Source organism: Rattus rattus, chromosome 2, assembly GCF_011064425.1.
Source record: "Rattus rattus isolate New Zealand chromosome 2, Rrattus_CSIRO_v1, whole genome shotgun sequence".
In the NCBI taxonomy this organism is placed as follows: domain Eukaryota; kingdom Metazoa; phylum Chordata; class Mammalia; order Rodentia; family Muridae; genus Rattus; species Rattus rattus.
In genome coordinates this window covers 21,646,535-21,669,955 of record NC_046155.1, presented here as the reverse complement: position 1 = coordinate 21,669,955, position 23,421 = coordinate 21,646,535, and the positions used below count along the sequence as shown (strand labels likewise).

The 23,421-nt window shown below is 45.6% G+C and overlaps 1 non-coding gene across 1 annotated transcript; it reads left to right on the top strand.

Annotated features, from left to right (window-relative positions):
* The first annotated feature begins 1,636 nt into the window (after nt 1-1,636).
* Nucleotides 1,637-1,766, top strand: LOC116895021. Its single transcript, XR_004387207.1, has one exon. It is a non-coding gene; the product is annotated as a small nucleolar RNA SNORA17 (small nucleolar RNA).
* Nucleotides 1,767-23,421: the final 21,655 nt, after the last annotated feature.

Below are 23,421 nucleotides of genomic sequence, written 5' to 3'. Positions count from 1 at the left end.
TCCTCACTCTTCAGATCTCGTAGTAAATTTGAGATGAGATTGTCTGCCATATATTATCTGCAGTAAAAAGACCTCTCTCCTCTGCTGTCAGTGACAGAAGGTCAAACGCATCCCAGCACATCGAGTGAGATAAGAGGGATCTGTATATGGCAGAGAAACCCAGAAAATTGTAGCAAGCTGTTCGTCATCAAAATAAGGCATATTCGAAGGGCAGTTGGGAAGAAGAAAATGTGTTCGGGAAAGGAAAATCAGAATCATGTAGCAGAATGCAGAAAAATCTGTTGGAAAGAAGCCTGGTTATAAAAGATAGTGGCTCAGCTATCACTTCCAAGCCACGGGCTGGGGGAGGGGAGTTGGTTTTAGGGGATGGATCTTAAGAACATCAAAAGCAGGGGCTCAATGTCTGAGGCAGACTCAGAAAAGCATTTGAGGACAGCCAAAATCTTTGATCAGCTGCACGTATATTAAATACTGTCAGAGTTTCACCCTTTTCAGTCCCTTTATACCATTGTGTCCCAGTCACTTTGATGTCCTTGTGGAGGAACTGAATAGAATATGTAGGGCAGTGGTGGCTTTCCTCAGATACCTTTTAGTTATGACTTGTAGCTGTCCCTCGGGACACGTTATGGTGTAACGCTGACCATAGAAGTAACCTCATCCCCTCACTCACAGCAAACTGTCTCTGATGCTCTAGGAGGATCCATAGAATATGACAATCTCTCCTCTCTCAGAGTTTAGAGTGGGCTAGGAAGAGAGCGTTGGCGTTCAGTTACTGGGTACCTGGGAAATGCCTGCTCTTGTAGCCTGAGTGGCTTCCACTGAGGTCCACATCGTCACTGCTTCAGGGGCCACTGATGCCTTGGTTCTTCCTGCTTCTGGCTTGATTGCTGCAGGAGCATCAAAAGTGTGGGCAATAATTCTCAATGCTTGTAATAGCCACACACTGGGAAGCACTTTCTTTCCAATAAGAGGGAATGGCATTAAATAAGAGAATTTAAATAAAGGCATAATACACTGCAAGAAGCAAGCCAAGAGTTGGGGGTGTAGCTTAGTAAAGTGGTTACAAATCACACGCCTAGGAATCATGTGCCAAGTCTTGGGTTTAAATCCTCAGCTAAATCCCTAGCACTAACTGCCATCCATGCAGGAGGCTCTCCTAAATGGTTATACCAATGGATGTTAGTGTCCTCTTTGCTTTGCTTTGGATGTAGTCAATGGTGTTCCTGAGAGCAGAATCCCCTCCCTAAGCTCTTGGTGAGTTTAACCTGTGAACCTTTCTGTCTTCTAGCTCTGGGAAAGCATCGCCATCTCTTGCTTGGTAGGCATGGCATCCCGTTGTTACTGCTCACTGCTCTGATGAGCCATGCTGTGTGGAGAGCCTGGACTCTGCTCAGATCCTTATAAATAGTGTCTTTACTCTCTTTACATGGTTCAATTGGACATGCCAACTGTTTCTGGGTCTTCACTGACACAGAAACCACTTCTATAAATGACTTTAGGAGGAGGAGGATAATCAGCATTGGACGCTGGGTTTGGACAGCCATGGATTTGAAGAATATAGAACATAGAGGTAAGTTATTTGGGTACATGTAATGCCTGACATTCGGCACCATCATGCCTTAAAAATCCTGTGTGTTCTGCCCCTAGAGCATTGCAGATGTGGCTGCTGTGTCAGCTGTGAGGCAGTAGGTGGCAGAGAGGAGAGAGGCTATGTCTATGCTCAATGTTCTGACCTATGAATATCTGAATGTTAGTAGCTTAACATTCCCTGCACAAAGTGAGCCTGAGATGACCACCAGTCCTGTGCCAGGGGCTCAGGTAACATGAGACTACCACCAGTCCAACCCCCAATGGCTCCCAGGACCGGGAGCAAGCCATAGATTAGAAGAATCCCCCACATGGGACTGAGGATCATCGGTGGGAGTGAGCCTGAGACAGACAACCCTTGCATAGGGCCGCTCAGGTGGACCTGGTGAGAAGTGAGCCTAAATTGACCACCAGATTGGCATCTTGGGGTTTGGACAGGGAGCTAGCCTGAGATAACTACCAGTTGGGTACCAAGAAATCTGGGGGAGTGGGGCAGGCCATGTCTGAGATGACACCTGCCCAGCACCATGATGCGTGAGCAGGGCTTAGCAGTCCTGAGAGAACTAATGCGGGTAGCCAGTGATGCTACCTGGGACCATGGTGGGGTTCAGGCCTGTGCTGTCACCAGGAGCCATGACTAGGCACGTGGCCTTGAAGCAGCAGGGATTTGTTATCATCAAACATGATGATATGGGACACGTTAATGTCTGGTTGCTGTGTAGAACTGTCCCGACCCCTCATGTGGGCCTCATGGGAGAGCTGGCCCTGGGTGCATGAGAACAGGAGAGGAGGGGAGCTGACCCAGCTGCAGTACCCAGGAGATGGGCTCAGCACATTGTGGGTGTTGCAGGAGAGCCAGCTCCCCAAGGATATTAGTGTGGGAAAGCTGGTCCTACTACTCACCTCCTGTGTAGCGTCATGGATGGTGGAGAGATACCCTCCCCCTCCCCCTCCTCACTTCTCCCCACCTGCAGCAGGCAGGAGACCTGACTTTGGGGTCATAAGAGCAGAAGAGATGGTTTGCACCTCACCTGGGCAGCAGGGTAGGGCTGGCCCTGGTAGCAGGGGTTGCTGGTAATCTGGACCTAAGGGCAAGAGATTTGGAAAGTAGATCATTATGGGATGACCAGCTCAGATCAGGCCCCGATCCAGGAATTTGAATCGGCCCACCCCAACATCTCCCCCATCAATGAACTGCTGGAATGCATGAAGGGTCTGGTCTTATAGATCCAAAACTACAGGGTCTCCATGACGCAGGGCAACAACAAGCTATCTAAGAGGAGTCCCAGTGGTGATTCTGTACTGATGCTGTAGCAGCCAGAGGCCTCATACCAGACTCATGGCGATGGACATTTGCAAGCAAAGAGGTGTGGACAAAAGGGTAGACTGTGGGACACATTGTGACACACTACAGCTTCCTCAATGGGATTTTCTTTTCCTCTATTGTGGGGTGGGGGAGCTGCAAGGGTGGAGGGTGGTTACAAGGGAAGGGTAGGTATGAGTCGGATTGAAGTGCATGATGTGAAACTCACAAAGAACCAATAAAAAGTGAAAAAATTCTGTGTGCACGATACAGAGGACAGAAGCCAGCACGGCATCCAAGGACAAAGCTGTAGCATTGCTGTATGGCCCATGATACTACCTGGCTACTCAGTCTTAGGTAATGGAGGAAAGAAGAAGAGTGAGCTCTTGGCTTCCAGTTGGAATTGCAGGTGGATAATCAGAAAACCTGACTGGAAGGGTGAGGGCTTTTCCTACAGTCATAGGTGGATGAAAAGTATGAGGGGCCATTGGATCTCTGGTATACCACTGCTCATGGGGCTGCAAGTGAAGCAGCCACACTGAGAGAATATTGGCACAGTGGTTCCAAGAAACAAACACCTTGTTTATTGGTAGGCTCTTCTCCCAGAGAATGAAAATTCATGTCGACCTAAAAAGCTGTGTATACACATAGACTAGAAACTTTGTTTATAGTGGCCTCAAAGTACAAGCAAGGCACATACACCTAAGTGAGGGTATGCAGACACATAAAATAGCACTCACTGATCAAAGGGGTCAGATGGAGATGGTTGATACATTTACCAACTTAGTATCAGAGCATCCCATTGAGAGAAGGGGGAGGGGAGGCAGTCACAGAGGGCTACCCATTGTGTGAGTCCATTGATTTAGCCTTCTCAAAGTAACAAAACCAGAGAGGCAGGAAATAAAGGTACTAGCCAAGGGTTATATGGTGAAAGAGAGGATAGGCGGGACCACAAAGGAGGTCTTTGTGGTGAGGAGTGGCTTTATTTATTTATTTATTTATTTATTTATTTATTTATTTATAATTCTGATTGTATTGTGATTGGAACTATTGTAGAATGGCCACAGGACTATACACACACACACACACACACACACACACACACACACACACACACACAAACACACACGCGTACAGGGGATGGTGGTGGCTGCAGGGTCCTAGTTTGTATGTTTTTAAATTTGTTTTCCAACGTCCTGTGACTCTGATCATTTTTTAATTATAGCGTTTTAAAATGTATGTGTTAAATTTTTGGATATACAATAGACACATGATTTAAAAGCCAAAATATGCAAAGCAGTGTGCATAGTCGGGGCCCTGTTGCAGAAAATAAATGGTAAGCTCTAGTGTGTGTGTTGGGGGCGGGGGTTGGCTCTGGGGAACTATTGGTTTGTGAATGGCTGGGAAAAACTCAACAAAGGACAGGTGAGCATGCCAGAGCCAGCAAAACCAAGGCCGTGGGAAATGGACAGTTCCTAGGGAGGTCCAAAAGGAGGCAGCAGCTGTGGAAGTGGAAATGTTTTAGGAGCCTTAGGCGGTAAGAAGAAACACGACTACTGCCAACCTACTGAGAGAGGAGAAGGGCTGGGCAATAAATACTTCATATTCCCCTTCCCTTCCCTCCCCCAGTTGTCAACAACCGGAGAAACATAAGACATCTCCATACCATGACCTTCCAACTGTGTTCTCCCAAGGGCAGGCTCTCCTTCTAACAGTGCAAGGGAGCAGGATTCTCTGTCTTTTGTTTGCTTCTCTCTGTAGGGTTTCCCTGCTTAATTCAGCACGGGCTTCAAACTGGCTCCTGATGACTCAAGCGACAGGGGTTGTTTTGTTTTCTGTGAGGGAGGGTTTTGCTTGCAGGAATGTAAGTCTGCCAGGTGTGCACACGGTGCTCTGGTGAATTAGAAGAGAGCATCAGCTCCCCTGGGACTGGAGTTAGAAATGGCAGTGAGTGCTGGGAAGAAGTCTCGCACCCATGTGGGTGCTGGGAATGGAAGCGGGGTCCTTTAGGAAGAGCAGGAAGCACTCGTGGCCACAGAGCCCTCTATCCCCACATTCTCTAGGATGTTATCTTCAAGCCCTCCTTGCATGCTCTGTTGTTCAGCGTTTCTTAAAGCTTGAGCGCTAATAGCTCGCGCTGCTCTATGCTTCAAACAACATCATGATTTATTTAGTAGATGGCTATGTATTTTTGAGTAAACAAAGCAAAGCATAGCAAGAGAAGAGACAAATTCTGGAATTTGCCATCTTACTAGGACTCCCTGGAGAGCCTGTAGCCAAGATGCCGTAAGCTATGAAGCTTGTTAAGGATCCCAGAATCTTATTCTCAACGCTCCTAGCCTGGCCAGTCTAACAGGTGGGTGGTTGACAGGGACTGTAAGGAAGACTCACCTGCTTATCCTGCTTCTTTGAATTTTTATTGTGTTTGGAACAGAATGAAGACTCCAGCAATACACTCTCGACCATGTGCTCTGTGGCCTGCCTTCCCAATTTGCCTGAAGAGCCCTTTCTGGGACTTGCAGTCATGGACACAAACACCTCTCCACTCGAACACCAAGCTCACTCCAGCTTTAGGATGCTCGCAGCAATGCTGGTCTCCAGATCATTGCTTACCCAGCAGCAGCTGCTTCTTTTCCTTCTCTTCCTTCGTTGCTGAAGAAAATGCGACATTTACCGGTGCCGATGCTACATCTACTGAGCAGAGAGAATGTGCACGCTCTTGTTTGTGTAACAAAACAAATGCATTTATACATCAAGCTCACTGTTGTAATAGGGGAAAAATGAAAATGTGTTTATTAATCACGAGGATGCATGAAGAGGCTGGGAAGTAAGAATTGTATGACAAGTCTAGTTACTTGTGAAAAATAAATAAAAATATGAAAAATTAGAAGTATTGATTATTGGGTAATGCTACAGCTATGAAAACTCTGAGGGACACACACACACACACACACACACACACACACACACTCACTTCCCCCATCATTGCACAACAAAGAGGTCCTACTGACTTACAGTTTGCAGATAGACTTTTCCTGGAGTCCTTACTATAGAGAGAGATGATGGTCAGGACTAGCGAAACAAGCATCATGGGCACATCCCCCTCCCCCTAGGGAATATCTACATTTTCTAAACAAACTGGTAACTGAATTTTGAAGCTTGTTTCACCAACACAAGCAAACCTAGCAAAAATGAACAAGCACAGGAAAACTGTTGAATAAACAACACTTAAGATCATTTCCCCACCACTGATTGAGATGGCTTCAGCTCACTGCTACCTGAATATTAATATTTATGAGATGTTCTGCTGAGGCCTGCAGAGCATCACACTTATGTAATAGACCACAATTCTAGTCTAACTCAGAGTTAGACAAATACGATGTACTTTCTCTCAATTGCAGTTCCTAGAATTTATTTAGGTACATGAAACCAGACATATATACATGACAGAGAAGTAGAAGCGAAACTGTTGAGGGGAACAAAAAGATTTTGGGAGGGGATTGAAAAAGGAAGGATAGGGCTGGAGAGATGGCTCAGAAGCTAAGAGCACTGGTTGTTCTTCCAGAGGTCCTGAGTTCAATTCCCAGCAACCACATGGTGGCTCACAACCATCTGTAATGGGATCCGATGCCCTCTTCTGGTCTGTCTGAAGAGAGCGACTGTGTGCTCACATACATAAAATAAACAAATAGTTTTAAGAAAAGAAAATGACGGGTAGGGACATGAGGAGGAGTGTGTGACATGTACACTTGTGTGGAACTGTCCTTATGGAACACAGAACTGTGTGCAATGGATACACACAATGAAATTATTGTTGGAAAGACCCACCAGAGCCCACTGATCCTATGGAGAGACGTGATCAGGCTTTAGATTTTTTAATTAAAGATGTGTTTTTATTTTAATGTGTGTGGGTATAAGCCTGCACATGTATCTGAAGAGATGGCTTAGTGGGTGATGCTTTAGTTGTGCAAGCATGGGGACCAGAGTTCAGATCCCAACACTCATGTAAATGACATCTTGGCAAGCGTGGTCTGCCTGTGATCCTACAGAGGGAGAGGCTGACACAGGGGTCCTCAGAGCAAGTCGGATAGCTAGACAAGCCAGATCAGTGAGCTTGAAAATCAAGTAAAAACCCTGCCCCAATGTAAGATGGACAGCAATGGAGGGACACACCCTACATCAACCTTGGGTACACACATATACATGTGCACACATGTACATGAATGCCTGTACACATTAGCAAGCACACCACACACATACAAAAAGATAAAAAGGACAGTTTACTAATTCCTCCATTATAGCTGCTTTCTCTATGTTCCTGAGTGTGTACATGTGTGCATGCATACACACACACACACACACACACACACACACACACACATACACACACACACGCTACTCGACGATTTTCACAGTCTCTGGCTGTCACTGAATTTTCACAAACACAACCTCCTAGGAAGGGAGAGTGTTTGCATAATCCTTTAGCAGCCTACTTTTGAACCCTAATAAGGCTTCAAGCTCTCCTCTAGCCCACCATCAGCAGAGGTAGAGGAAGAGAAAAGTTATTAGGATATGGGGGGAGTGGATCTGTTCAGCAATAGTTCTTTAGGGGCGAGCTCGATCTTCTTTCTCAGCGGTTTAGTCCTATAGCAAACACCAAATACGACCCAGCAGCTGCTGACCAGTCCTCTAGGCAGGCAGACACCAGGCGAGAACCAGCAGCTATAGTTCAATCCTGACGAAACCACCAGGCTTGTCAACCAGTCTGAGGCAAGCTGCTACAGGAACCTCACGAGCAGTGCCACAAATTGAGCTCAACAATGCTCAATACATGCATGTCATTCATGAAGAATAGGAAGGCGGAGCAAACCAAACCAAAGCTCAGTGCTCCTCTCCCACTGTCTGTGGGGTTATATTTATACTCCTTCACCACAGGTCCTTTCACGTGTTTGCTATATCAAAACATCCTTTCACTTGTGTCTGGACCAGCAAATCATCCTTTCTCCTGTGTGCCCCAGCAAAATATTATTTGACATAACTAACTTTCCAAAGAAGTCTGAGCTGGGCAGCAGTGGCGCATGCCTTTTTCCCCCACCCATAAACTGTTAGTTTGAAATTCTTTCTTTTAACATTTATTTATTTATTATATATAAGGACACTGCAGCTGTCTTCAGACACAACAGAAGAAGGCATTGGATCCCATTACAGACGGTTGTGAGACACCAGATGGTAGCTAGGATTTGAACTCAGGACCTCCAGAAGAGCAGTCAGTGCTCTTAACCATTGAAATTCTTAAGTCCCTTCATTTCACATCTGCCAAGCAAGATACTAGCTCCTTACCATATATTTAGCATTAATTTTTAGTGTATGGGTATTTTGCCCACATGTATGTCTGTGCATCACTCTTGTGCCTGGTGCATTCCGAGCAGGGTGTGTTTATGTATTTAAGATATATGTGTGGAGCTTGGTGAGGGGAGGAATGGGGTACACACCTTTAATCCAAGAAGTGGAGAGGCAGAGGTGGGCAAATCACTGAGTCGGAGGCCAACCTGGTCTACAGAATGAGTTCTAGGACAGCCAGGGCTACACAGAGAAGTCCTGTCTCAAAAGAGCAAGCAAACAAACAAACAAAAAGAATATATATGTGTATATATCTGCATATGTGTGTGTAACAAAATGTAGTGAGAAAAGAGACCACAGATTTGAAAAAGGGAAGGGAGGGGTATCTAGACTTAAAAGAAGAAAAGGGAAGAGGAAATGATATAACTATATTCTACTCTCAAAAAATGAAAACAAAATTTTAAGAAGGAAAACAAAAATTACTTTAGTTCACTAGTCACCGGGGGAGAACAAAATCTATGGCCCTCCACCTATGAAGAAATTATCCCGGAGAGGCCAAGGTATTAGTAATAAGTCCACTTCATACCTAAGTCAATCAGTTTATTTGGGGTTCAGGTGGTGAGTCAGTCCAAAGAGGTTTGGACTTCTAGCATGTGGGACTTGTGGGGAGTTTGTGGGGGTGAATGTGTGTGTGTGTGTGTGTGTGTGTGTACACAGGCTTGCACGCATGCATGCATGTGTGTAGACTGGTGACGAGAACAGTTTATCCTGAAAGAGTTTCTCTTTCTCCCCTTTCCACTCCTCCCCCCCCCAGCTACCCCATTTGCTTCTGTTCTCACACTCCATAGAACAGTGCCGCTTTCTTTCAAGACTGCTTCAGCTCCGGCTTCTTTAGCCTTCTTAGGTTGAGTGACAGGTGAAACGCTGCTGTTGTCTGAGGTGTGTCAGGCAGGGGAGAGAGTGGAATGTGGATTGACAGCTGTCCCCGGAACTTGCCTCTTGCTCTATTGGTATCTGTCTCTTCTACATCTTCTGTGTATGGGAATCTAGACTGATGTACACACAGGAGCATCAAGTGAGTCTGGGTACAGCCATCTTCTCCCCATCATTCTCATTTCCTACCGTTCTTGCAGCAGTCTAGGGCCCTTGGGTATTTGGGATACAAAGGAGCTTTTTCTGGTCCTCTCTCCTCGAGGGAAAAGAACAACAGAAACGTAATAGGAAGCAGAGCTAAGCGTGGGCATTTAATAGCTCTTAAGTGGCCGAGAGATGATGCAGACGGTAACTAGGGATTAACTTTCTTTACGGGAGGCATTCGTGCAGATTTTTTCTTTCAAGAATGACCACCAGTCGTGCCAAGCCCTGGCATGGATATAAACACCGGTCTGGCCATTAAACACTAATTTCTAAGAGCTGTTTCATCCTCGTTGACAAGAGACTCTGCGTCCAAGGAAGGCACGGTTCAGAGATAAATACAGAAGACATCTGTATTTATTAGACTGGGTGCTATTGGGGAAGCTGTAGCTATGTTAAAAATAACATGCGCTTCAAAGTTCACAGGATAAATATAGCTAGCCGGGAACAGATGAGTAATGTCAGTACGGTGGGCTGCGCTCCCAACCAGGGGGTGCTGAGTGCTGAAATTCAGTTTTACTTTGGATATTCCTTAGGCATTCGCAAGGCACAAAGCAAAGCCCTTGAGATTGGAGGCAGCCATGACATAAAATAAAAGTGTCCAATTTTACGACTACGATGCTTGTTTGGATCATGCGGTCTTGTATTCAATGCTGTGTTTCCATCGGCTCTTTCCTGGTGCGGCCATGCTAAAACCTCTTCCTGTAATCAAAATATTGAGAAAGCTGCCCTGAAGGGAACTGGGAAAAGATCAGTTAGCACCCAGTGCTCACTGCCACAGCTTATAAATTGCGTTGTTGCTTGGCTTGCTTTGGTGTAAGAATTGAGCCCAGGACCTCTCCCGTGCCAAGCATGCACTTTCCCAGAGAACTGCCTCTCTTCCAGGGGACTGCACCCTCATCCCCCAACCTAACTTTTAAGTTTCACTATTCTTTTTCTTTCTTTTGTGGGGTTTATAGAAAGGCCCCCTTTCAAAATTCTAGACATTTTGCCTGTTTTTAAGAAAGGTCTTAGGTCCTTGTGGGTCAGCAGAGACAGCATACCGTGGGGACACATTATATTGCACATTCCTTGGTCCACCCTAACGATCCACTGGACCAGGCCCTATGGGAATAGGATCCAGCGATGCTGAGTTCACAAGCCTTCTGGGAAATTCTCATGTTGGCTAGAGAACCACAGCTCCACTAGAAGTGCAGGAAATCGCGCCCTCTGGAGGCTACAGAACCACAGCCACCAGAAGTAGTTGCATCTGCCCAAGCAGTCCAGAGGCAGACAGAGAAGCAGGGTTTGCGAGTCCTACTGTCTATCTGCATGCAAAGAAACTATTGTAGGCAACTTCAGAGACTCTGGAATAATTCAACTATAAAGCATGATGCCGGTTTGAAGATGGGTGAGTATGGTGTATTTAAAAAAAAAAAAAGAGTATTTGCTGATCTGTGTATCCCTTTCGTTTCTGGTACTTGGTTCACTTCCGTTGAGCGGTCCTTTGGCCTTGTCTCAAACTCTGCAACAGGATCCTGTTCTCACATTCAGCCCTTGCTTGCCTCCCACGTGGAGAATTGCGGCATGCTTTCTTCTGTGTTTATGCTGCTCGGGCAACGGCAGGAGCCAGTACAAGCCTCCTACAACTGTGCCCTTTGCTAGGAGCAGCTCCTGGAGGGCAGGAGCCACAGCTGATTCCCTTTGATCCTGCCTTAGCACAGAGGTCTTGGTGAGAGGTGTTGTGAAAAATACTTTCAAACGAATACATGGATTAATTCAGCCTGGAGTCTGCATGCATTAGGCATTTCAGAAACGACCTGACCGTCTTCCTTCATGCAGTTCCTCTCAATGTGAAATGCCTTATGTCCGATGCCGGTAGGAGACGCCTCGTGTCTATCTCTAGGCTGTCTAAACCCCAGCTGTCCTTTAAGGCTCATTTAGAGTGAACTGCAGACTATGAAGCATGACCTTGATCTTGTAGTCACCATCTGGTGAGTCCACTGAGTCCCACTGTTTTGGGGACAAGTACAAGGAAAAAAGATATCAGTGACACAATGTGATATATATATATATATATATATATATATATATATATATATATATTCAAAGTCAGTACTAAAACCCAGGTTTCGTCTATTCTTAAGGTCAATGGTCTTAATTTAAGTCTATGTAGGCAATAGACGAAATATAGATATTCAAGATGTTCAAACTAAAAAATTATGAATATAAATTGACCACTAGAAATCTGGACTGATGTTTCGTTACGCTTTTTTTAAAACCACAAAACAAAACAAGACAGTCCAAGTTAACCTATATCTTAGTTCTCCTGGGATTGCATACATGCTCTGCCATGTATTGGAAATTGGAATTGATATGCTAGTCAGTGAATATAAATACATTGATATCCAGTCAGATAATCATTCATTTCTCTAGGAGCAGGAAAATATACGGTGTGAATAAGATTGACAGGTCCTTGATCTTTAAAAATTATTTTCTTTAATCCCACTACTCAGGAGGCAGAGACAGGAGGATTTCTGTGAGTTTGAGGCCAGCCTGTTCTACAGCGCAAGTTCCAGGACAGCCAGGGCTACACAGAGAAACCCTGTCTTGAAAAACCAGAATCCAAAAACCAAATAAACCCCCAAAGAATTACTTTGCATTGGGAAGATTTGATGGAATTGTCTGTTCTGGACATAATGAAGGAAGTGCAGACCCTGAAGCTAAGGAGATTGGAGGGAACCAATGAGCAGAAGCCACATCCACCGGACCCCAACCCTTCCCCCTGAGGGAAGGGAGGACTGACTCTGCTCAAGCTGTCCTGGCATAGGTTCTGCAAAAGAAGGAAGCCAGCCCAAGCTGTCCCAGATAGTAAGTCCACGACCATATCTAGGAGGCAGACCTTAGTTGAAAGTCAATCCTTTTTGTTTGTGCCACCAACACTGTCTCCAGTGCCTGAAAATGAGTGAGACTTTAGGAAAAACTCAAGTAGTGTCACACACACACACACACACACACACACACACGAGAGAGAGAGAGAGAGAGAGAGAGAGAGAGAGAGAGAGAGAGAGAGAGAATAAACTATGTGTAAACTGGTCCCTTTGTTTATTTATTTGACAGGGTTTCTCTGTGTAGCTCTGGCTGTCCTGGAACCTACTCTATAGACAAGGCCGTTCCACTCACAGAGGCAGGACCAGTTCCTAGGTCTCTATGGGTGTGCTAAGCATCAGCGACATCAGAAGGTGGGACTGAGTCTGTTGGTAACAACACACCAGAGAGTATTTTGTTTCCTTTCTAGTGGTCCGTGAAATTATATACCCTTGCCTAGCTGGAGACAGGAAGGTGCTGTCTTGTCTGTAGAAAACCAAGCAACAATGGCAAGGCCAATTAAAAATAATCAACCTGCTTTCTGTTATCACAGTGTACTTACAGCTCGAAACCAGGTCAGTGACAAAATGACTGGGGATTGGGGGGTGGGGGAGACCATTTCCACAGCGGTCTCCAGGACTGCTGTATTACTGCTGTAGTCTTGGGTTTACTCAGTGCCACCTTTTGGTTTTTCTTTGCTCAAAAACTTGACATTCCACATGGCCTACCTGGGTCTGATGTCCCTCTCCAGAGGCTGCTGCTTCTAACACATGCTATGAGGAGCCATTTTCCTTATTGGTAGACTTACAGGTAGACTTCCCCATGCTCTCCACTTTCTCTGACCTACACATCAAGTCACTTCTTTCTGTCCTCCAGGGGACTGCCACCTTCTTCTTTTTCTTCTTCCTCTTCTTTTCCCCCCACTCCCTTCTGCCCTGGAACTTGTTCTGTACACCAGGCTGGGCTTGAACTCAGAGATTCTCCTGCCTCTGCCTCCCAAGTTCTGAGATCAAAGGAGTGTGTCACCCAGTCTGCCTCTTATTTAAGTATATTTATTACAAACCAAACCAAAACAAAAGAAAAGGAACAAAAATGCACATTAATACAGATATTTAGTGACTACCTCCCATAGTCCAGCACCGTCAGCACATTTGTGTAGGAGAGAAGTGAACTGGGCAGACAAGGTCTCTAAACCCAGAAGACATTTTTAAGAGAATAATTTTGGATAGTGATAAATGTAGTGGGGGAAATAAGATAGGACGATGTGATAGAGAGCAACTGGGGTGACTGCACTTAAAAAACATGTTAACAGAAGCTTCTTTAAGGATGGACGATTAACCAGAGACCTGGGTGTGCAAGACAAATGAACTACCTAGCAACAGCTAACCATTCGATCACCTTCAGCCAACCAAACAGCCAAATAGCCACCAACCAACCACCTAGCTAAGCAGCCAGCCCAGCCCAGCTCGGAAGTGTCCCATTGGAGCCTGAGCATTACATGCGTGGGACCACAAGGGCACAGGTCCTGAGCTGACTTGGTGTGCTTGATAAATAGAAAAGACCCCAGTGCAGATAATTGACCTGTGTAGACAAAAACTAGCAACTGTGGCTTTCTCCTCCCAAGTGTTTACAACCCCAGTTGGCTGTCCCTAGAGACCTTCTGAGACAAGCCACACCCTCTCTCTGTGCTGTACGTGATTGACATTCTGAGGTCCCAGGTTGTTGCCATGGTTGCTGCAGCTCCAGCAGAGTTCGAATAGCCCACCTTTCTGGGTACACATGTGTATGTGTCTGTAGTTTCTCAGTGTCTGTCCTGTATATGTCTGTGTGTCTATCCTTTTTTTATTCTCTGTCTGTCACTGTCTAGTCATGGTTCCATGATGAAGCCAAGTAGGACACAGCAGTAGTTGGGTGCAATCTTCTAGAAAAGTCCACAACAAGGAGTTTCATTTTATTTTGTGATCAAGGGGAAGCCATTGAACAAGTCAGTGACTCAAAATGACTTGCAAGAATACAGATTATATTACTTGCTTAATTCTTCGACAAATAATGAGGTAATTAATGTTTTAAAAAGATACTGAGGGGTTGGGGATTTAGTTTAGTGGTAGAGCACTTGCCTAGCAAGCGCAAGGCCCTGGGTTCTGTCCCCAGCTCCGAAAAAAAGAAAAAAAGAAAAAAAAAAGATACTGAGAAGTGACTTAATGGATCCAAAGTTTTCCCAAAAAAGGTTCTGAGCAGAGTCATAAGCTTGAGTTTTCAAATAACCAACATTAGTAAAGTGTGATTAATGGGAAGGGGGGAGAGATGAGTTTAATTTTAATTTGTGAGTATTTAAAGTATGAAAGTACACAATAAACACCCTCCATGTGTTTGTGTTGTTGAAAGAAGGGCTTTTGGTGGGCCAGCATATGCCTCAGCACTTCAGTTAGCTGTAAGCATCGTCTGAGTCTATTCTGTGTTGCTATGACACGATGCCCAAGGTTGGGTAAGGTAGGAAGAGAAGGCATTTATTTGGCCCATATTCTTGGCCCAAGGCTGAAGGTCACATCTAGTGTCAGGCTTCTTGTTAGTAGAATCCCAAAATGGCATAGCCCATCACATGGAGAGAGGCAGGAAGTGTGTGAGAAACTCGCCGTAACTGGCTTTGTAGCCGCCCCTCAACATAGCACAACTCACCGACTCACGTTTTAGTAATTGTGTGAGTAGATTGCTCATGAGGGCAGAACTCTAACCACCTCTTAAGGCCTCTGCCTGGCTCCATTGGTTACTGGTTTCCTGAGGGGAGCCATATTTAAAACATAATTTAAGCAAACAAGGTCCCATTCCCCAATTGGTTCTTGATCTCTCAGAAAAGAAGCCATAGGCCAGTTGCTAGGCAAAGGAATAGGTGGGAGTTCCGGAGGCAAGAGACAGAAACAGGAGAGGGAGGAGGAGGAGAGAGTTCACCTCATGCTTCTGAGAGAGAAAAGCCAAGCAGATGAGATATGGGGCAGAGTGGCCACAGGCTACTTCTACAGGTGGGTGGTTGAGAGTGTTTAGGTGGGACTAACTATAGCTGATCAATTAAAGATGAGGGCAGGTGGAGAGGTGCAGAGCTAAGAGTGTTGATAAGGGCGCACTTCTCCAGGTGGGAGATAAGTAGCACCTGGCAATTCTGCCACCAAGGCAAATTGAAATTGAATGACTGTGTGTGTTTTTTATCTGCAGATCCAGTATTCTCCTGGCCAGGGGCTGGTAGTGAAGTCCATTCCCAGAGCCTAGGTGGGGTAGCAAAAGCTATATGCAACACCTGATGTTTGTAGAGAGTATAGGACTCAATGGACAGTGACATCATGCTTGCATAGCTAGCCTTGTAACACTTCATTGGTCTCTCGTCTTCACTGGTTTTCACTTCATTGAGAGAGGCACAGCAGAGGCCTGGCATTCTGTCTGGTTCTGGTCACCCCCACCGACTTGTGTGATTTGGAGGCCTGGCTGTTTCTCCCGTTTTTCAGTAAAAATAAAAATGTGGCAAACCAGCTCCTGAATCTTCTCATTCTGTGTGAATCCCTGGGAGACGCGTGCTCTGTCTGTTTCTCTGTCAACCGCTTTCACACACTGTCCGCTTGGCTGGTTGTTACCACACTTGACACACTGATCGAGTTCCGAGGGTTGTTCTACCGTGGCAACATGCCATGCTAGCCCCAGGCGTTCTATAGCCTTTCTCGGCTTCCAGAAGTGAGACAAGTTGTCTCTCTGCCCGGCGGGAACTTTGCTCACATCCCCTGTAGCCAAGTAAAATCAAAGCTCTAGAAACTTGTAATTTAACAATTAGATTTATATGTTAAATTCTCAGTCCACAATACATCCACACAATAAATTCACTGCCAATTAATAAAGATATTAACCACCCACCTAGACAAGATAAAATTGATCAAGTCCACCTGGATCTGGATCATCCTGCTCCATCGTCTCCATCTTGGATTCCCCTTCCTTTCCTTTTCCTCTCTCCTTTTTCCTGCTTACCCTTCCTTCTCATCTAATGGTAGGCTTCACCTTATTCTGGACCTGCCTTGCTGCATAATGACATCATCCTACACTGCTGGATTGTGCCGCTGATTCATGTTTGGTATCCTGACACTACTGAAACGAACTGCTAACAAACAGAGACTGGAATTGCCCCAGAGAACTACTTCTAATCAGGTCTACATTCTCTTGTCCTATTTATCATTTTTTCTCCCCTTCCTTTGGATGGTGGGCTAGAAGGGGGAGTTGGAGGATTTGAAAACCCTTATTAAAAGGAGGTTCTGAGATATCTAAGCCTACAGCCAGGTAGGTTTACAAACAAGAAAATGGAAGCATTTAGAGGTTCAAAACTTCCACAAAGACCACAAAATCATCAAGCATTAAGGACACCGACATCTAGACTTCCAACTGCATAATATTTTGTGCATACAACATGCACAGGTGATCTGTGCAGAGTGTTTTCAGTACAGTCCTGGAATACATTATTAGCTTTCTTATATATGGTAGCTGAAAATGTATACTTTGCCCAGTATCACTTAGGGTGCAAGAATAAAACCGGGCAAGTCATGAGGAACAAGCCAGTAATTAGCACCCCTCCATGGCCTTCGCATGGCTCCTGATACCAGGTTCCTGCCCTGCTTTGAGTTCTTGCTGTTCCCCTTAGTGATGGACTGTGATGAGGAACTGTAAGCTAAAATGAACCATTTTCTCCTCAAGTTGCTTTTTGATTATAGTGGAGTTTTTTGTTTATTTTTTTAAATTGTGACTGTGATTTTGTTGTTTTGTTGTTTGTAGGTTTGTTTTTGTTTTGTTTTAGGTTGATTTATTTATTTTATGTATATGAATACACTGTCACTGTCTTCAGACACACCAGAAGAGGGCATCTGATCCCATTATAGATGGTTGTGAGCCACCATGTGGTTGCTGGGAATTGAACTCAGGACCTCTGAAAGGACAAACAGTGCTCTTAACCACTGAGCCATCTCTCCAGCACTTGCTTATGGTGCTTTATCATAACAATAGAAACTCCAAGGCAGACATGACAGTGACCTCTCTGTGATACAATCTATCAGCAGCTTACAAACATTTAAATGTCTTCTCCATAAATAGGAAGTCACAGAACCCAACTGTCCACTCAGATCCTTATGTATCTTTAAGCCTACTACATTGTTACCGTTTCTCTCACCACAGATGCATGGTGTGATACCTGCTCACTTATTCTATACTGTCAGATGAAGCTGCTAACATCCCAGCACTTGTGGCCTATGAGACACTAGAATGGGTGTTTTCCTTCTGTTTTTTTGTTTGTTGTTTTTGAGATATGAAGCCCAGGATCTTCTCAAACTCAGGCTGTCCTTTCTGAATTCACAACCTTTTTGCCTCAGCCTTCCCTGTGCTGGGACTACTCACATGCATTACCATTCCCAAGTTAGGATGGATGGATGGATGCATTTCATAAAATATTTTTCCGAATAACAATACAGACTGCTTGCTATACTGATGTCAAGAAGAGCCATTAGCTCCCTTCACCCAGCTGGCAGGTTGTGTGTTTAGGACAGATTGAAGCTGTGAACTATAACACTGAATGCAGAACTCCAAGTTGCCTTATGACCTTCAGAGTTACCCAGCTTACTATGCCAAGTGAATTCACTCTGGCCCCCCAAAGCACCCCACCTTCGTTAAATTTACATTTTTTCTATTTTGTCAGAATTTTCCACAGGCGCTATTACAGGTTCTGACTCATGTATTTGTTACAAAGACAGAGTGGCATACACTTTAATAAACTACCCTGGGCTTTAAAAAGTACACTTAGTTTGATGGGGCATGCAGTTACCACGATTGACCACCAGGTGGCGGAGCCAGCCAGCTCAGGAAGCAAGGAGGCAAAGCATGTGCACAATGCCCGGTTACAAATGAGGTTTGAAATCACAGGCCTGAGAGCCGAGGCACAAGGTTTGCTGACCGTTGTTCTCAACAGGGAGGGCCAATTCCTCGAGCAGATGCACGACTAGAAAATGGTACCAAAGTTGCTAGTTCCAGCTCAGCCTGAGCATTCTATTATAGCCTTTTTTTTAGTACATTTGATCCTCCGAGCCAAACTCCCACCATCCTCGGGAGTTCGTCTGGGTCCCTTAACTGTTGACCTTCCTTCACAGGAGGAGGAAGAAGAGGTCACGGATCCCTCACCAGAATCCAGCCACTCCTTTCAACCAGTCCTGTGCAGTTCTTCCCTAACGGTCCTCATGGTCCTGGCAGAGGGCCTTGAGGATGTAGCTTGGGAATGATGAGGGGGATTCTGTCTACTTAGCTATGGGGAAGCCATCATGCCTACTGGGTGCCAACCATTCAGTGTGGCTGCTTTAAGTTTATTTATGCTAAGCAAGAATGGCTAATAATATGGTTATCCTCAGTAGATGGGTGCAGTTGCACTCCAATTTGTCATTGGGCCTTTGGAAAGGGGTAGAGATCCTTCACATCTCTCTCAGGGAAGGAATTTTGACAACAGCTTTTTCCCTTCCTTTTTAAAAGTTTATTTTAATTATATGTGTAGTGTCTTTGTCTCTCTGTCTCTGTTTCTGTCTCTCTTTGTCTCTGTCTCTGTCTGCCTGTCTCTCTGTGTCTCTGTCTCTGTCTCTGCCTCTCTCTCTCTCTCTCTCTCTCTCTCTCTCTCTCTCTCTCTCTCTGAGTGTGTGTGTGTATGTGTGTGTGTGATATTTGTATGTGAGTTCAGGTCTCTAGAGTCCAGAAGAGGACATATGGTCTCTGGAGCTGGACTTAGAGATGATGGTGAGTCTTGATGTATGGGTGCTGGGATTTGAACTCATGTCTTGAGGAAATGCAGGATCTGCTGAGCCAGCTTTCCAATCCCAGTATGCAACTCTTCAGTGGCAGAGCGGTTAGCTCTAGTTGTGGGGATTCGAAGACGATGATTGATGCTCACGTAAAAGCCGTGAGTAGCAGGCAGACCTGATCTGCAGTCACGAGAAGGGCTAACCGGCATCCTGTTCCTTTTTATGGCTTTGCCTCTCGTTGTCAACCTTCCGTTTTCTTTTGTATCTTGTCTCATGCCTTTCCTCCTTTCCATGAGACTTCCGGCACAGACCAAGGAGTGATCATACTGCACCCTAGAGATTCAGCTTCTCCTACCCTCAGGACCTGTCTGGGACTGGCATTAGTGAGGCTGCCAGACATTCCCACTCTCATCAGTGGTCCCTAGAGAGGATTGTGCTCACGAGTAACCATTGGAGAGCTCAGCCCTGGTGCTCTCGTGATAAAAAGCATGCTCTCTGGAATGTTAGAAACCTACAGCCAAACTCTGGGAGGTAAAATGTTTATCTTAGGTACAGGCCTGTCAGGTACCTAATTGATCAACCATTGAGACCCACCTTAAAAAAGATTGCCTGTGCACGTGAATGTGGAGGCCAGGGGTGAATATTGGACCTTTCTTAATAATTCTCTTCCTTTTTTTTGAGGGAAGGTCTCTTACTGAACAAGGAACTTACAGATTCAGCTAGACTCACTCGACATCATGCCCCAGGGATCCCCCATCTCTACTTCCCCAGTTCTAGGGCCACAGGCATTTACCGCTGATAACAGTTGTTTATGCAGATGTTGGGCATATGAACTCCTCATACAGCAGCTTCCTGGGTCTAAGCCCCAGCCCCAAGACTTTCCTTTTAAAGTAACAGAAAGCCTTAGCCACTGAGGTTTCTGTGTCAGTAGCCGAGGGAGGGAGTGTGTTAGACAAGGAGACCAACCTGGTGCTCAGAGGCTCCAGGGAGATGGTACACCGTTAGTCCTTCAGGCTGGCGTTCACAGGTAATGTTCAGGCTCACTGGGTATCGCTTTGCCTTTAAGGGTGAAGAACTTGAAAACCATCAGCTTCTTGACTGAATGGATGAATTCCTGACTGGATGAAGACTTACGTGGGCAGTGTCAGCTGAAAAGATGTAACTGCGTGTCCGCGTGTCGTCTGTGTGTTGGAGGGACACTGTGACCGAGAAGATACGGCCCTGAGCTGCTACGCTATGATCCCGTGTCACCTAAGCATCAGATCTGTCTACCCTGGGGGAGGGAAAGGTTATATCATTCCCCAAACGTACAGTTGTACTTATTTCCAATGGTCATTCCAATGAAGGACCATACTCAAAAAACATGGCTGGGGAGATAGATGGCTTAGAGAGAGAAGCACTTGCCACACCAGCCTGATAATCTGAGTCCAATTCTCATAACTCAAGTAAAAAGCTGGCTACGGCAGCTTTAACCTCAGGGCCCCTGTATTGATATGGGGAGTGTGGTGGTTTGAATGAAAATGGTCCCCATAGACTAAGGTGTGACCTTGTTAAAGTAGGTGTGGCCTTGTTTGGAGGAAGTGTATTGTTGGGGGTTGGTCTGGGGCTGCTTGTTTTTATGTGCTAGATTCTGTACCCCAAGATCTGGCTGCCCCAAGCCTAGCAAATCCCTTCCTATAGTAAGTAGCCTTTGTTGTGAGAACCTGAATCCTCAGTGTAAAAGTATCGGTTAAATAACACTAGCAACAACCAATTACTGGGGAGGAGATAGAGAGAGGTGGAGTTTGAGTTTCTGGGCTGCAATTTGCAGGCAGGGACCACTAGGGAGGAGAAAGAAAGAAAGAAAGAGAGAGAGAGAGAGAGAGAGAGAGAGAGAGAGAGAGAGAGAGAGAGAGAGAAAGAAAAGTGGATGATGAATAGATGGATGGATAGGTGGGTGGATGAATAGATAAAGAAATGTGGAAGGGAAGAAAGACAGAGAGAACAGGAGGTCTTCATCAACCGAGATAGACTGTGCCCGAGTGGAATGCCTCCCCAGGATACCAGACTGCTGGAGCAGAAATAACCCAGGAATATTCAGACAGCAAATATTTAGGGAGCACAGTTGGGGAAGTAGCTAGTCTAGCATCAGAGAATTAGAATAGGGGTAATATCCCAGTAATTGTGCAGAGCCTGATACATAAATCATAGTTTAGACTCATTAGTTTACAGGGTGTCAATGAGGGTGGGTCTTGAGGTTTAAAATGCTCAAGCCAGAGCCAATTCTCTCTTCCTGCTGTCTGAGGATCGGGATCTAGAGCTCTCAGGTACTTCCACAGCACCATACCTGCCCATGTGCCACCACGCTTCCCGCCATGATGGTGACAGACTAAACCTTCAGAATTGTAAGCCAGCCCTAATTAAATGTTTTCCTTTATAAGACTTTCCGCAGCCACGATGCTTCTTCACAGCGACAGAAGCCCCGACTGAGAGAGGGCAAAGAGAGGAGAATAAGTTGGAAGCTTGCAGCCTAACTCTGCCACAGTAGGCAGTGTGGCCAAAACAATAAGCTGCCGAGAACCCACATCACCAGAGTTGTCCTCTGACCTGTGGATGCCAGCTGAGGCTTGTGTACACATTAATAAGACAGGCAAACGTATTATCTTACAGATCCAGAGGGAGGCAATTTAGAGCGTGTTCTTCAGACTGCATTCTGCTGGAATTGTAGAGATGAGGATGTGTTCCTCTCTAGCTTGTACAGGCTGCCGAACTTCCTTGGCTGGAGACCTCCTTCCTGCACACTGCAAACCAGCAAGGAAGCATTCACCAGCCTGTGACATCTTTCCTCACATCTCCCCCCACTCTGACCCGCCTGCCTCCCTCTTATACTAGTGTGATTCCATCGAGTAGTCTGACCTTACAGTCCTTAGTGTAAGCACATCTGCGCAAATCCATTTGGTCAACGGAACACATTTTCAAGTGGCTGGGAGTCGAACATGGGCATCTTTAGGGGGCTGCATCCTTCCTACCGTACCAGTGTCGTAAGGGTTACTTGTGTTGCCATGGTAACTCTGGGGGTGGTATTGCTGCACCAGTCAACTACATCAATGACATTCGCTTCTCTCACAGCTTGTATCTCTCTGCCCAGGATCCTGGATTGTGCAGAACTGGGTGAATATCAACTGTCAGATCTGGGCCTACCTTGGGGATTGTGGTCAGCACAGTGCCTCATTTGTATCTACGAAAACAAAGAGATGTGGTCAATGTCACAACTCTATGTTCATTTACTTGGGACGTAAAGGTTAGAACATGAGGCTATCTAAGAGATTGTGTGAGTCAATCCTCTTCTGTGTGAAGAGAAAGAGGTCCAGAGGCTTCGTCTCATTAGAGAAGAGAGAGAGGCCTTTGGGAGGAAAGGCCAGCGAGGAGGGGGCTTCTATGTGGAGGAGAAGCTCACAGGGCTGGCCGTGGTCACCCACTAGGTAGGGATAAGCATATGAGCACTGACTTCCTAGTTCTTGTGACATCCGACCGACTGAGACTGTGCTGGGGAAACGTGAGGAGCCGCTGGCTACGTAGGCTTGTCATTTGGCCCGATGACGACAATGAGTTGATGATGGGACATTTTTAAAAAGCACAAAAAGAAGAAGAGTTAGGTCTCTGGAGTTTGCTGATCTGAATCACCAGCTGTTTACTGACGATTTTCTTTGTTAAATGACAGAATAGGGGTGATTGGGTTTAAAAATAAGGGTGAAGACATTGCTTTCTTAGTTTAAGGAATATGATCTAAAGAATACGGCTGAAGTGTGGTGGGGGAAGGCTGTCCTAGGCTTTAGCTTGCTTGTTTTGTTTTGAGATGAGGCCTTGCTATACGGCCTGGTTTCTGATTCTCCTCCTTCACCTCCTAGTCAGTGGAATAACAGGCATCCACCATTATGCCTGGCTACCGCTGCATTTTTGAAAAACATTTTTTTTCTTCAAAGTTTACAGAAAGGTATAGTTTTCAGGACACTAGATGTCTTTGGTCCCAAGTAAAGAGCGAGAAGATTTTACATATATATATATATATATATATATATATATATATATTACATAGGGGTTTTTTAAACCCCTAAAGTGCAGAGAAATCCAAGTCTAGTTGTAGAGCAGAAGAGGGCTCAGGCTGCAGAAGGAGAGGGTTGAAGGGGCACGACAGACACCTGCTTGCCAAACAAGACCCTTGGTTTACCGAGGGTGGCTGCTGGGTTCCCGCCCATCTAGGACTGCTTGGTCAATGCACACAGCATTAAGGGCACCGTTTATCCATGCAAACCCAGAATGTGGGCAAATCCTGATGCAGAAGGAAGAACTGAGCAGTGGTCTCCCTGCCTGCCTCAGGCCTTTGCTGTTGGTGTTCCCTGTTCCCACAGGCCCAGTTTGCTGATTTGTGACTTA